Here is a 15,210-nt window from a genome sequence, read left to right as displayed (position 1 = left end):
CATTTTTCAAATCCAAGATGGCTGCCGCACAAAATTATGATTTCATCAATATGGATATCGTACCCGAGGTTCTCGAGGGTGCAGAGAACGATTTTGGTGATCATTTTTCAAATCCAAAATGGCCGCCGCACAAAATTATGATTTTAGCAATATGGATATCGTGTCTGAGGTTTTCGAGGGTGCAGAAAACAATTTTGGGATCAATTTTAAATCCGAGATGGCCGCCGTTTAAAAGCATGATAACTACATTATGGTTATCGTATCAGAGGTTCTCGAGGATGCAGAAAACGATTTTCTGATTATTTTTCAAATCCAAGATGGCCGGCGCTTAAAAGTATGATAACTACATTATGGGTATCGTATCCGAGGTTCTCGAGGGTGCAGAGAACAATTCTGTGATCATTTTTGAAATTCAAGAGGGCTGCCGCAAACAATATTGTATTCAGCAATATGGTTATCATATCCGAGCTTCTCGAGAGTGCACAGAACGATTTTATGATCATTTTTCAAATCGAAGATTTCAGCAACATGGATATCGTGTCCAAGATTCTCGAGGGTGCAGAGAACAATTTGGTGATCATTTTTCAAATCCATGATGGCCGCCGCACAAAATTATGATTTTAGCAATATGGATATCGTGTCCGAGGTTCTCGAGGGTGTATAGAACGATTTGGTGATCATTTTTCGAATCCAAGATGGCCGCCGCACAAAATTATAATTTCAGCAACATGGATATCGTGTCCAAGATTCTCGAAGGTGCAAAGAAAGATTTGGTGATCATTTTTAAAATCCAGATGGCCGCCGCACAAAATTATGATTTTAGCAATATGGGTATCGTATCCGAGGAACTCGAGCGTGCACAGAACGATTTTGTGATCATTTTTGAAATCCAAGATGGCCGCCGCTCAAATGTATGATAACTACATTATGGGTATCGTATCCGAGGTTCACGAGGGTGCAGAGAAAAATTCTGTGATCATTTTTGAAATCGAAGAGGGCTGCCGCAAACAATGTTGTTTTCAGCAATATGGTTACCATATCCGAGCTTCTCGAGAGTGCACAGAACGATTTTGTGATCATTTTTGATATCCAAGATGGCCGCCGCTCAAAATTATGATAACTCCATTATGGGTGTCGTATCCGAGGTTCTCGAGGGTGCAGAGAACGATTTTGTGATCATTTTTCAAATCCAAGATGGCCGCCGCTTAAAAGTATGATAGCTACATTATGGGTATCGTATCCGAGGTTCTCGAGGGTGCTGAGAACGATATTGTAATCATTTTGAAAATCCAAGAGGGCCGCCGTGCAATATTATGATCACAAAAATATGGGTATCGTATCCGAGGTTCTCGAGAGTGCAGAGATTGATTTTGTGATCATTTTTCGAATCCAAGATAGCCGCCGCTCAAAAGTATGATAACTACATTATGGGTATCGTAATCGAGGTTCTCGAGGGAGCTGAGAACGATTTAGTGATCATTTTTCTAATCCAAGATTGCCGCCGCACAAAACTATGTTTTCAGCAATATGGGTATCGTATCCGAGGTTCTCGAGGGTGCAGAGAACGATTTGGCGATCATTTTTCAAATCCAAAATGGCCGCCGCACAAAATTATGATTTGAGCAATATGGAAATCGTGTCCGAGTTTCTCGAGGTTGCAGAGAACAATTCTGTGATCATTTTTTAAATCCATGAGGGCTGCCGCAAACAATTATGTTTTTCAGCAATATGGATATCGTGGCCGAGGTTCTCGAGGGTGCACAGAACGATTTTGTGATCATTTTTGAAATCCAAGATGGCCGCCGCTCAAAAGTATGATAACTACATTATGGGTATCGTAACCGAGTTTCACGAGGGTGCAGAGAACAATTCTGTGATAATTTTTGGAATCCAAGAGGGCTGCCGCAAACAATATTGTTTTCAGCAATATGGTTATCATATCCGAGCTTCTCGAGAGTGCACAGAACGATTTTGTGATCAATTTTGAAATCAAAGATGGCTGCCGCTCAAAGTTATTATAACTCCATTATGGGTGTCGTATCCGAGGTTCTCGAGGGTGCAGAGAATGATTTTGTGATGATTTTTGAAATCCAAGATGGCCGCCGTACAAAATTATGATTTTAGCAATATGGATATCGTGCCCGAGGTTCTCGAGGGTGCAGAAAACGATTTTATGATCATTTTTCAAATCGAAGATGGCCGTCGCTCAAAAGCATGATAACTACATTATGGGTATCGTATCCGAGGTTCTCGAGGGTGCTGAGAACGATTATGTGATCATTTTTCAAATCCAAGATGGCCGCCACTCAAAATTATGATTTCAGCAACATGGATTTCGTATCCAAGATTCTCGAGGGTGCAAAGAACGATTTGGTGATCATTTTTCAAATCCATGATGGCCGCCGCACAAAATTATGATTTTAGCAATATGGATATCGTGTCCGAGGTTCTCGAGGGTGCAGAGAACGATTTGATGATCAATTTTCGAATCCGAGATTGCCGCCGCACAAAATTATGATTTCAGCAATATGGATATCGTACCCGAGGTTCCCGAGGGTGCAGAGAAAAATTCTGTGATCATTTTTTAAATCCAAGAGGGGTGCCGCAAGCAATTATGTTTTCAGCAATATGGATATCGTGGCCGAGGTTCTCGATGGTGCAGAAAACAATTTTGGGATCATTTTTAAATCCGAGATGGCCGCCGCTCAAAATTATGATAGCTACATAATGGGTATTGTATCCGAGGTTCTCGAGGGTGCAGAGAACAATTCAGTGATCATTTTCGAAATCCAAGAGGGCTGCCGCACACAATTTTGTTTTCAGCAATATGGTTATCGTATCCGAGGTTCTCGAGAGTGCACAGAACGATTTTGTGATCATTTTTGAAATCCAAGATTGCCGCCGCTCAAAATTATGATAACAACACTATGGGTATCGTATCCGAGGTTCTCGAGGGTGCAGGGAACGATTTTATGATCATTTTTCAAATCGAAGATGACCGCTAATCAAAAGCATGATAACTACATTATGGGTATCGTATCCGAGGTTCTCGAGGGTGCTGAGAACGATTTTGTGATCATTTTTCAAATCCAAGATGGCCGCCGCACAAAATTATGATTTCATCAATATGGATATCGTACCCGAGGTTCTCGAGGGTGCAGAGAACGATTTTGGTGATCATTTTTCAAATCCAAGATGGCCGCCGCACAAAATTATAATTTTAGAAATATGGATATCGTGCCCGAGGTTCTCGAGGGTGCAGAAAACAATTTTGGGATCAATTTTTAATCCGAGATGGCCGCCGTTTAAAATTATGATAACTACATTATGATTATCGTATCAGAGGTTCTCGAGGATGCAGAAAACGATTTTGTGATCATTTTTCAAATCCAAGATGGCCGATGCACAAAATTATGATTTTAGCAATATGGATATCGTGCCCGAGGTTCTCGAGGGTGCAGAAAACAATTTTGGGATCAATTTTAAATCCGAGATGGCCGCCGTTTAAAATTATGATAACTACATTATGGTTATCGTATCAGAGGTTCTCGAGGATGCAGAAAACGATTTTGTGATCATTTTTCAAATCCAAGATGGCCGCCGCTTAAAAGTATGATAGCTAAATTATGGGTATCGTATCCGAGGTTCTCGAGGGTGCTGAGAACGATATTGTAATCATTTTTCAAATCCAAGAGGGCCGCCGTGCAATATTATGATCACAAAAATATGGGTATCGTATCCGAGGTTCTCGAGAGTGCAGAGAATGATTTTGTGATCATTTTTGAAATCCAAGATGTCCGCCGCTTAAAAGTATGATAACTACATTATGGGTATCGTATCCGAAGTTCTCGAGGGTGCTGAGAACGATTTTGTGATCATTTTTCAAATCCAAGATGGCCGCCGCACAAAATTATGATTTCATCAATATGGATATCGTACCCGAGGTTCTCGAGGGTGCAGAGAACGATTTTGGTGATCATTTTTCAAATCCAAAATGGCCGCCGCACAAAATTATGATTTTAGCAATATGGATATCGTGTCTGAGGTTTTCGAGGGTGCAGAAAACAATTTTGGGATCAATTTTAAATCCGAGATGGCCGCCGTTTAAAAGCATGATAACTACATTATGGTTATCGTATCAGAGGTTCTCGAGGATGCAGAAAACGATTTTCTGATTATTTTTCAAATCCAAGATGGCCGGCGCTTAAAAGTATGATAACTACATTATGGGTATCGTATCCGAGGTTCTCGAGGGTGCAGAGAACAATTCTGTGATCATTTTTGAAATTCAAGAGGGCTGCCGCAAACAATATTGTATTCAGCAATATGGTTATCATATCCGAGCTTCTCGAGAGTGCACAGAACGATTTTATGATCATTTTTCAAATCGAAGATTTCAGCAACATGGATATCGTGTCCAAGATTCTCGAGGGTGCAGAGAACAATTTGGTGATCATTTTTCAAATCCATGATGGCCGCCGCACAAAATTATGATTTTAGCAATATGGATATCGTGTCCGAGGTTCTCGAGGGTGTATAGAACGATTTGGTGATCATTTTTCGAATCCAAGATGGCCGCCGCACAAAATTATAATTTCAGCAACATGGATATCGTGTCCAAGATTCTCGAAGGTGCAAAGAAAGATTTGGTGATCATTTTTAAAATCCAGATGGCCGCCGCACAAAATTATGATTTTAGCAATATGGGTATCGTATCCGAGGAACTCGAGCGTGCACAGAACGATTTTGTGATCATTTTTGAAATCCAAGATGGCCGCCGCTCAAATGTATGATAACTACATTATGGGTATCGTATCCGAGGTTCACGAGGGTGCAGAGAAAAATTCTGTGATCATTTTTGAAATCGAAGAGGGCTGCCGCAAACAATGTTGTTTTCAGCAATATGGTTACCATATCCGAGCTACTCGAGAGTGCACAGAACGATTTTGTGATCATTTTTGATATCCAAGATGGCCGCCGCTCAAAATTATGATAACTCCATTATGGGTGTCGTATCCGAGGTTCTCGAGGGTGCAGAGAACGATTTTGTGATCATTTTTCAAATCCAAGATGGCCGCCGCTTAAAAGTATGATAGCTACATTATGGGTATCGTATCCGAGGTTCTCGAGGGTGCTGAGAACGATATTGTAATCATTTATCAAATCCAAGAGGGCCGCCGTGCAATATTATGATCACAAAAATATGGGTATCGTATCCGAGGTTCTCGAGAGTGCAGAGATTGATTTTGTGATCATTTTTCGAATCCAAGATAGCCGCCGCTCAAAAGTATGATAACTACATTATGGGTATCGTAATCGAGGTTCTCGAGGGAGCTGAGAACGATTTAGTGATCATTTTTCTAATCCAAGATTGCCGCCGCACAAAACTATGTTTTCAGCAATATGGGTATCGTATCCGAGGTTCTCGAGGGTGCAGAGAACGATTTGGCGATCATTTTTCAAATCCAAAATGGCCGCCGCACAAAATTATGATTTGAGCAATATGGAAATCGTGTCCGAGTTTCTCGAGGTTGCAGAGAACAATTCTGTGATCATTTTTTAAATCCATGAGGGCTGCCGCAAACAATTATGTTTTTCAGCAATATGGATATCGTGGCCGAGGTTCTCGAGGGTGCACAGAACGATTTTGTGATCATTTTTGAAATCCAAGATGGCCGCCGCTCAAAAGTATGATAACTACATTATGGGTATCGTAACCGAGTTTCACGAGGGTGCAGAGAACAATTCTGTGATAATTTTTGGAATCCAAGAGGGCTGCCGCAAACAATATTGTTTTCAGCAATATGGTTATCATATCCGAGCTTCTCGAGAGTGCACAGAACGATTTTGTGATCAATTTTGAAATCAAAGATGGCTGCCGCTCAAAGTTATTATAACTCCATTATGGGTGTCGTATCCGAGGTTCTCGAGGGTGCAGAGAATGATTTTGTGATGATTTTTGAAATCCAAGATGGCCGCCGTACAAAATTATGATTTTAGCAATATGGATATCGTGCCCGAGGTTCTCGAGGGTGCAGAAAACGATTTTATGATCATTTTTCAAATCGAAGATGGCCGTCGCTCAAAAGCATGATAACTACATTATGGGTATCGTATCCGAGGTTCTCGAGGGTGCTGAGAACGATTATGTGATCATTTTTCAAATCCAAGATGGCCGCCACTCAAAATTATGATTTCAGCAACATGGATTTCGTATCCAAGATTCTCGAGGGTGCAAAGAACGATTTGGTGATCATTTTTCAAATCCATGATGGCCGCCGCACAAAATTATGATTTTAGCAATATGGATATCGTGTCCGAGGTTCTCGAGGGTGCAGAGAACGATTTGATGATCAATTTTCGAATCCGAGATTGCCGCCGCACAAAATTATGATTTCAGCAATATGGATATCGTACCCGAGGTTCCCGAGGGTGCAGAGAAAAATTCTGTGATCATTTTTTAAATCCAAGAGGGGTGCCGCAAGCAATTATGTTTTCAGCAATATGGATATCGTGGCCGAGGTTCTCGATGGTGCAGAAAACAATTTTGGGATCATTTTTAAATCCGAGATGGCCGCCGCTCAAAATTATGATAGCTACATAATGGGTATTGTATCCGAGGTTCTCGAGGGTGCAGAGAACAATTCAGTGATCATTTTCGAAATCCAAGAGGGCTGCCGCACACAATTTTGTTTTCAGCAATATGGTTATCGTATCCGAGGTTCTCGAGAGTGCACAGAACGATTTTGTGATCATTTTTGAAATCCAAGATTGCCGCCGCTCAAAATTATGATAACAACACTATGGGTATCGTATCCGAGGTTCTCGAGGGTGCAGGGAACGATTTTATGATCATTTTTCAAATCGAAGATGACCGCTAATCAAAAGCATGATAACTACATTATGGGTATCGTATCCGAGGTTCTCGAGGGTGCTGAGAACGATTTTGTGATCATTTTTCAAATCCAAGATGGCCGCCGCACAAAATTATGATTTCATCAATATGGATATCGTACCCGAGGTTCTCGAGGGTGCAGAGAACGATTTTGGTGATCATTTTTCAAATCCAAGATGGCCGCCGCACAAAATTATAATTTTAGAAATATGGATATCGTGCCCGAGGTTCTCGAGGGTGCAGAAAACAATTTTGGGATCAATTTTTAATCCGAGATGGCCGCCGTTTAAAATTATGATAACTACATTATGATTAACGTATCAGAGGTTCTCGAGGATGCAGAAAACGATTTTGTGATCATTTTTCAAATCCAAGATGGCCGATGCACATAATTATGATTTTAGCAATATGGATATCGTGCCCGAGGTTCTCGAGGGTGCAGAAAACAATTTTGGGATCAATTTTAAATCCGAGATGGCCGCCGTTTAAAATTATGATAACTACATTATGGTTATCGTATCAGAGGTTCTCGAGGATGCAGAAAACGATTTTGTGATCATTTTTCAAATCCAAGATGGCCGCCGCTTAAAAGTATGATAGCTAAATTATGGGTATCGTATCCGAGGTTCTCGAGGGTGCTGAGAACGATATTGTAATCATTTTTCAAATCCAAGAGGGCCGCCGTGCAATATTATGATCACAAAAATATGGGTATCGTATCCGAGGTTCTCGAGAGTGCAGAGAATGATTTTGTGATCATTTTTCAAATCCAAGATGGCCGCCGCTCAAAAGTATGATAACTACATTATGGGTATCGTAATCGAGGTTCTCGAGGGTGCTGAGAACGATTAAGTGATCATTTTTCTAATCCAAGATGGCCGCCGCACAAAACTATGTTTTCAGCAATATGGGTATCGTATCCGAGGTTCTCGAGGGTGCAGAGAACGATTTGGTGATCATTTTTCAAATCCAAGATGGCCGCCGCACAAAATTATGATTTGAGCAATATGGAAATCGTGTCCGAGTTTCTCGAGGTTGCAGAGAACAATTCTGTGATCATTTTTTAAATCCATGAGGGCTGCCGCAAACAATTATATTTTTCAGCAATATGGATATCGTGGCCGAGGTTCTCGAGGGTGCACAGAACGATTTTGTGATCATTTTTGAAATCCAAGATGGCCGCCGCTCAAAAGTATGATAACTACATTATGGGTATCGTAACCGAGTTTCACGAGGGTGCAGAGAACAATTCTGTGATAATTTTTGGAATCCAAGAGGGCTGCCGCAAACAATATTGTTTTCAGCAATATGGTTATCATATCCGAGCTTCTCGAGAGTGCACAGAACGATTTTGTGATCAATTTTGAAATCAAAGATGGCCACCGCTCAAAGTTATTATAACTCCATTATGGGTGTCGTATCCGAGGTTCTCGAGGGTGCAGAGAATGATTTTGTGATGATTTTTGAAATAAAAGATGGCCGCCGCACTAAATTATGATTTTAGCAATATGGATATCGTGCCCGAGGTTCTCGAGGGTGCAGAGAACGATTTCATGATCATTTTTCAAATCGAAGATGGCCGTCGCTCAAAAGCATGATAACTACATTATGGGTATCGTATCCGAGGTTCTCGAGGGTGCTGAGAACGATTTTGTGATCATTTTTCAAATCCAAGATGGCCGCCACTCAAAATTATGATTTCAGCAACATGGATTTCGTATCCAAAATTCTCGAGGGTGCAAAGAACGATTTGGTGATCATTTTTCAAATCCATGATGGCCGCCGCACAAAATTATGATTTTAGCAATATTGATATCGTGTCCGAGGTTCTCGAGGGTGCAGAGAACGATTTGATGATCAATTTTCGAATCCGAGATTGCCGCCGCACAAAATTATGATTTCAGCAATATGGATATCGTACCCGAGGTTCCCGAGGGTGCAGAGAAAAATTCTGTGATCATTTTTTAAATCCAAGAGGGGTGCCGCAAACAATTATGTTTTCAGCAATATGGATATCGTGGCCGAGGTTCTCGATGGTGCAGAAAACAATTTTGGGATCATTTTTAAATCCGAGATGGCCGCCGCTCAAAATTATGATAGCTACATAATGGGTATTGTATCCGAGGTTCTCGAGGGTGCAGAGAACAATTCAGTGATCATTTTCGAAATCCAAGAGTGCTGCCGCAAACAATATTGTTTTCAGCAATATGGTTATCGTATCCGAGGTTCTCGAGAGTGCACAGAACGATTTTGTGATCATTTTTGAAATCCAAGATTGCCGCCGCTCAAAATTATGATAACTACACTATGGGTATCGTATCCGAGGTTCTCGAGGGTGCTGAGAACGATTTTGTGATCATTTTTCAAATCCAAGATGGCCGCCGCACATAATTATGATTTCATCAATATGGATATCGTACCCGAGGTTCTCGAGGGTGCAGAGAACGATTTTGGTGATTATTTTTCAAATCCAAGATGGCCGACGCACAAAATTATGATTTTAGCAAAATGGATATCGTGCCCGAGGTTCTCGAGGGTGCAGAGAACGATTTTATGATCATTTTTCAAATCGAAGATGGCCGCCGCTCAAAAGCATGATAACTACATTATGGGTATCGTATCCGAGGTTCTCGAGGGTGCTGAGAACGATTTTGTGATCATTTTTCAAATCCAAGATGGCCGCCGCACATAATTATGATTTCATCAATATGGATATCGTACCCGAGGTTCTCGAGGGTGCAGAGAACGATTTTGGTGATTATTTTTCAAATCCAAGATGGCCGCCGCACAAAATTATGATTTTAGCAATATGGATATCGTGTCCGAGGTTCTCGAGGGTGCAGAGAACGATTTTATGATCATTTTTCAAATCGAAGATGGCCGCCGCTCAAAAGCATGATAACTACATTATGGGTATCGTATCCGAGGTTCTCGAGGGTGCTGAGAACGATTTTGTGATCATTTTTCAAATTCAAGATGGCCGCCGCACAAAATTATGATTTCATCAATATGGATATCGTACCCGAGGTTCTCGAGGGTGTAGAAAAGGATTTTGGTGATCATTTTTCAAATCCAAGATGGCCGCCGCACAAAATTATGATTTTAGCAATATGGATATCGTGTCCGAGGTTCTCGAGGGTGCAGAAAACAATTTTGGGATCAATTTTAAATCCGAGATGGCCGCCGTTTAAAATTATTATAACTACATTATGGTTATCGTATCAGAGGTTCTCGAGGATGCAGAAAACGATTTTGTGATCATTTTTCAAATCCAAGATGGCCGCCGCTTAAAAGTATGATAACTTCATTATGGGTATCGTATCCGAGGTTCTCGAGGGTGCTGAGAACGATTTTGTGATCATTTTTCTAAATCAAGGTGGCCTCTGCACAAAATTATGATTTCAGCAATATGGATATCGTGTCCGAGATTCTCGAGGGTGCAGAGAACGATTTGGTGATCATTTTTCAAATCCAAGATGGCCGCCGCTCAAAATTATGATAACTCCATTATGGGTGTCGTATCCGAGGTTCTCGAAGGTGCAGAGAACGATTTTATGATCATTTTTCAAATCGAAGATGGCCGCCGCTCAAAAGCATGATAACTACAATATGGGTATCGTATCCGAGGTTCTCGAGGGTGCTGAGAACGATTTTGTGATCATTTTTCAAATCCAAGACGCCGCCGCACAAAATTATGATTTCATCAATATGGATATCGTACCCGAGGTTCTCGAGGGTGCAGGGAACGATTTTGGTGATCATTTTTTAAATCCAAAATGGCCGCCGCACAAAATTATGATTTTAGCAATATGGATATCGTGTCCGAGGTTCTCGAGGGTGCAGAAAACAATTTTGGGATCAATTTTAAATCCGAGATGGCCGCCGTTTAAAATTATGATAACTACATTATGGTTATCGTATCAGAGGTTCTCGAGTATGCAGAAAACGATTTTGTGATTATTTTTCAAATCCAAGATGGCCGGCGCTTAAAAGTATGATAACTACATTATGGGTATCGTATCCGAGGTTCTCGAGGGTGCAGAGAACAATTCTGTGATCATATTAGAAATTCAAGAGGGCTGCCGCAGACAATATTGTTTTCAGCAATATGGTTATCGTATCCGAGGTTCTCGAGAGTGCACAGAACGATTTTGTGATCCTTTTTTGAAATCAAAGATGGCCGCCGCTCAAAATTATGATAACTCCATTATGGGTGTCGTATCCGAGGTTCTCGAGGGTGCAGAGAACGATTTTGTGATCATTTTTCAAATCCAAGATGGTCGCCGCTCAAAAGTATGATAACTACATTATGGGTATCGTTTCCGAGGTTCTCGAGGGTGCTGAGAACGATTTTGTGATCATTTTTCAAATCCAAGATGGCCGCCGCTCAAAATTATGATTTCAGCAATATGGATATCGTACTCGAGGTTCTCAAGGATGCAGAGAACGATTTGGTGATCATTTTTCAAATCCAAGATGGCCGCTGCACAAAATTATGATTTCAGCAAAATGGATATCGTGTTCAAGATTCTCGAGGGTGCAGAGAACAATTTGGTGATCATTTTTCAAATCCATGATGGCCGCCGCACAAAATTATGATTTGAGCAATATGGATATCGTGTCCGAGGTTCTCGAGGGTGCATAGAACGATTTGGTGATCATTTTTCGAAACCAAGATGGCCGCCGCACAAAATTATGATAACTCCATTATGGGTGTCGTATCCGAGGTTCTCGAAGGTGCAGAGAACGATTTTATGATCATTTTTCAAATCGAAGATGGCCGCCGCTCAAAAGCATGATAACTACAATATGGGTATCGTATCCGAGGTTCTCGAGGGTGCTGAGAACGATTTTGTGATCATTTTTCAAATCCAAGACGCCGCCGCACAAAATTATGATTTCATCAATATGGATATCGTACCCGAGGTTCTCGAGGGTGCAGGGAACGATTTTGGTGATCATTTTTTAAATCCAAAATGGCCGCCGCACAAAATTATGATTTTAGCAATATGGATATCGTGTCCGAGGTTCTCGAGGGTGCAGAAAACAATTTTGGGATCAATTTTAAATCCGAGATGGCCGCCGTTTAAAATTATGATAACTACATTATGGTTATCGTATCAGAAGTTCTCGAGTATGCAGAAAACGATTTTGTGATTATTTTTCAAATCCAAGATGGCCGGCGCTTAAAAGTATGATAACTACATTATGGGTATCGTATCCGAGGTTCTCGAGGGTGCAGAAAACAATTGTGTGATCATATTTGAAATTCAAGAGGGCTGCCGCAGACAATATTGTTTTCAGCAATATGGTTATCGTATCCGAGGTTCTCGAGAGTGCACAGAACGATTTTGTGATCCTTTTTTGAAATCAAAGATGGCCGCCGCTCAAAATTATGATAACTCCATTATGGGTGTCGTATCCGAGGTTCTCGAGGGTGCAGAGAACGATTTTGTGATCATTTTTCAAATCCAAGATGGTCGCCGCTCAAAAGTATGATAACTACATTATGGGTATCGTTTCCGAGGTTCTCGAGGGTGCTGAGAACGATTTTGTGATCATTTTTCAAATCCAAGATGGCCGCCGCACAAAATTATGATTTCATCAATATGGATATCGTACTCGAGGTTCTCAAGGGTGCAGAGAACGATTTTGGTGATTATTTTTCAAATCCAAGATGGCCGCCGCACAAAATTATGATTTTAGCAAAATGGATATCGTGCCCGAGGTTCTCGAGGGTGCAGAGAACGATTTTATGATCATTTTTGAAATCCAAGATTGCCGCCGCTCAAAATTATGATAACTACACTATGGGTATCGTATCCGAGGTTCTCGAGGGTGCTGAGAACGATTTTGTGATCATTTTTCAAATCCAAGATGGCCGCCGCACATAATTATGATTTCATCAATATGGATATCGTACCCGAGGTTCTCGAGGGTGCAGAGAACGATTTTGGTGATTATTTTTCAAATCCAAGATGGCCGCCGCACAAAATTATGATTTTAGCAAAATGGATATCGTGCCCGAGGTTCTCGAGGGTGCAGAGAACGATTTTATGATCATTTTTCAAATCGAAGATGGCCGCCGCTCAAAAGCATGATAACTACATTATGGGTATCGTATCCGAGGTTCTCGAGGGTGCTGAGAACGATTTTGTGATCATTTTTCAAATCCAAGATGGCCGCCGCACATAATTATGATTTCATCAATATGGATATCGTACCCGAGGTTCTCGAGGGTGCAGAGAACGATTTTGGTGATTATTTTTCAAATCCAAGATGGCCGCCGCACAAAATTATGATTTTAGCAATATGGATATCGTGCCCGAGGTTCTCGAGGGTGCAGAGAACGATTTTATGATCATTTTTCAAATCGAAGATGGCCGCCGCTCAAAAGCATGATAACTACATTATGGGTATCGTCTCCGAGGTTCTCGAGGGTGCTGAGAACGATTTTGTGATCATTTTTCAAATTCAAGATGGCCGCCGCACAAAATTATGATTTCATCAATATGGATATCGTACCCGAGGTTCTCGAGGGTGTAGAAAAGGATTTTGGTGATCATTTTTCAAATCCAAGATGGCCGCCGCACAAAATTATGATTTTAGCAATATGGATATCGTGTCCGAGGTTCTCGAGGGTGCAGAAAACAATTTTGGGATCAATTTTAAATCCGAGATGGCCGCCGTTTAAAATTATTATAACTACATTATGGTTATCGTATCAGAGGTTCTCGAGGATGCAGAAAACGATTTTGTGATCATTTTTCAAATCCAAGATGGCCGCCGCTTAAAAGTATGATAACTTCATTATGGGTATCGTATCCGAGGTTCTCGAGGGTGCTGAGAACGATTTTGTGATCATTTTTCTAAATCAAGGTGGCCTCTGCACAAAATTATGATTTCAGCAATATGGATATCGTGTCCGAGATTCTCGAGGGTGCAGAGAACGATTTGGTGATCATTTTTCAAATCCAAGATGGCCGCCGCTCAAAATTATGATAACTCCATTATGGGTGTCGTATCCGAGGTTCTCGAAGGTGCAGAGAACGATTTTATGATCATTTTTCAAATCGAAGATGGCCGCCGCTCAAAAGCATGATAACTACAATATGGGTATCGTATCCGAGGTTCTCGAGGGTGCTGAGAACGATTTTGTGATCATTTTTCAAATCCAAGACGCCGCCGCACAAAATTATGATTTCATCAATATGGATATCGTACCCGAGGTTCTCGAGGGTGCAGGGAACGATTTTGGTGATCATTTTTTAAATCCAAAATGGCCGCCGCACAAAATTATGATTTTAGCAATATGGATATCGTGTCCGAGGTTCTCGAGGGTGCAGAAAACAATTTTGGGATCAATTTTAAATCCGAGATGGCCGCCGTTTAAAATTATGATAACTACATTATGGTTATCGTATCAGAGGTTCTCGAGTATGCAGAAAACGATTTTGTGATTATTTTTCAAATCCAAGATGGCCGGCGCTTAAAAGTATGATAACTACATTATGGGTATCGTATCCGAGGTTCTCGAGGGTGCAGAGAACAATTCTGTGATCATATTAGAAATTCAAGAGGGCTGCCGCAGACAATATTGTTTTCAGCAATATGGTTATCGTATCCGAGGTTCTCGAGAGTGCACAGAACGATTTTGTGATCCTTTTTTGAAATCAAAGATGGCCGCCGCTCAAAATTATGATAACTCCATTATGGGTGTCGTATCCGAGGTTCTCGAGGGTGCAGAGAACGATTTTGTGATCATTTTTCAAATCCAAGATGGTCGCCGCTCAAAAGTATGATAACTACATTATGGGTATCGTTTCCGAGGTTCTCGAGGGTGCTGAGAACGATTTTGTGATCATTTTTCAAATCCAAGATGGCCGCCGCACAAAATTATGATTTCATCAATATGGATATCGTACTCGAGGTTCTCAAGGATGCAGAGAACGATTTGGTGATCATTTTTCAAATCCAAGATGGCCGCTGCACAAAATTATGATTTCAGCAAAATGGATATCGTGTTCAAGATTCTCGAGGGTGCAGAGAACAATTTGGTGATCATTTTTCAAATCCATGATGGCCGCCGCACAAAATTATGATTTGAGCAATATGGATATCGTGTCCGAGGTTCTCGAGGGTGCATAGAACGATTTGGTGATCATTTTTCGAAACCAAGATGGCCGCCGCACAAAATTATGATAACTCCATTATGGGTGTCGTATCCGAGGTTCTCGAAGGTGCAGAGAACGATTTTATGATCATTTTTCAAATCGAAGATGGCCGCCGCTCAAAAGCATGATAACTACAATATG

The sequence above is a fragment of the Leptidea sinapis genome, chromosome 26 (assembly GCF_905404315.1).
Source record: "Leptidea sinapis chromosome 26, ilLepSina1.1, whole genome shotgun sequence".
Taxonomy (NCBI): Eukaryota; Metazoa; Arthropoda; class Insecta; order Lepidoptera; family Pieridae; genus Leptidea; species Leptidea sinapis.
This window is presented reverse-complemented; position numbering follows the sequence as displayed.